Genomic DNA, 1,788 nt, shown 5'->3' with positions numbered 1-1,788 from the left:
GTTTTTACGGCACGTTTCGCCGATTGTCATTTTGATGAGAAAGTATTCCCAGTTCTAGGGAGAGAAAACAAAAAATGTAGAAAATGACATCAAATGGAGTGTACCTTCATTACTTTATCTTGACCCTCCTACTAAGGAGTCTGAACTAGAAGTTCGACGAATCATGCATTTACAGAGTATAGCTAATCAGCTACCTGATGCATTTGCGGATACCAAGATGGTAACTAAATCTCATATACCAGCCGTGAATGCTCCTGCTTGTATCAAAATATCAAATGAGAAAGGAAAAGCGGACAATACACGAGAGTCTAAAACACGCCTGCAGCGTGGCAGACCTGTTGGTTCTAAAAATAAAAATCCTAGAAAACAAAGGATGTCAAGATAAATGACACATCCAAAATAGCAGAAAGTATTTTGGAAAAAACAAATAATGAGGATACTGAGAAAGTTGAGCATCATGAGTCGGAAAGTAATCATGAAATCTCTATCAACTACATCCATAATTAAAGGATATGGAATAGAAATGAACAAAATGAACTTGATGATGCTTTCTCATATATTGTGTCAAGTAAAATAAATGAAGAAGTCGATGATCCAGAACCAACATCTGTCTATGAATGTCAAAAGAGACATGATTGGGAACAATGGAAAGATGCAATACAAGCCCAACTTGATTCGCTTAATAAACGAGAAGTATTTGGATCTATTGTGCTCACACCTGCAGATGTGAGACCAGTTGGGTACAAATGGGTTTTCGTTCGAAAACGAAATGAGAAAAATGAGGTTATGAGATACAAAGCTCGTCTAGTGGCTCAAGGTTTTTCTCAAAGGCCTGAAATCGATTATGAAGAAACGTATTCTCCAGTTATGGATGCCATTACATTTAGATTCCTGATGAGTCTAGCAGCTGATAAAAATCTAGAGATGCGTCTCATTGATGTTGTTACAGCTTATCTATATGGATCATTAGATACTGACATCTACATGCAAGTTCCTGATGGATTTAAAATGCCAGAAGCATTAAGTTCCAAACCTAAAGAGTTATGTGCAATAAAATTGCAAAGATCATTATATGGGTTAAAGCAATCTGGACGTATGTGGTATAATCGTCTCAGTGATCATCTAATAAAAGAAGGATACGTGAATGATCCTATATGCCCATGTGTTTTCATCAAGAAAACAATATCCGGATTTGTAATAATCACGGTATATGTTGATGATCTTAACATCATCGGAACTCAAAAGGAAATACAAAAGGCATCAGACTATCTCAAAGGAGAATTGGAGATGAAAGATCTAGGACAGACACAGTACTGTCTTGGCCTACAAATAGAACATTCACAAAATGGTATATTTGTGCATCAATCCACATACACTAAAAGAGTGTTGAAACGATTTAACATGGATAAATCAACTCCTCTTAGCACCCCGATGGTCGTTAGGTCACTTAATATTGAAAGTGATCCATTTAGACCACCTGAGGAGAAAGAAGAGATACTTGGTCCGGAAGTACCATATCTAAGTGCAATTGGAGCGCTGATGTACCTTGCAAATTGTACACGGCCTGATATATCATTCACTGTTAATCTTCTAGCAAGATTTAGCTCATCTCCAACACGAAGACATTGGAATGGAATTAAACATGTCTTTCGTTACCTACAAGGGACTATTGATTTAGGCTTATTTTACCCTAAAGATTCAAATGGTCAAATGGTTGGTTTTGCAGATGCAGGATATCTTTCAGATCCACACAAAGCCCGATCGCAAACAGGATACGTTTTCACGATC

Source organism: Brassica oleracea, chromosome C4 (genome assembly GCF_000695525.1).
Source record: "Brassica oleracea var. oleracea cultivar TO1000 chromosome C4, BOL, whole genome shotgun sequence".
Classification (NCBI taxonomy): Eukaryota; Viridiplantae; Streptophyta; class Magnoliopsida; order Brassicales; family Brassicaceae; genus Brassica; species Brassica oleracea.
The sequence above is the reverse complement of the archived record's forward strand: the minus strand, read 5'-3'. Positions refer to the sequence as shown.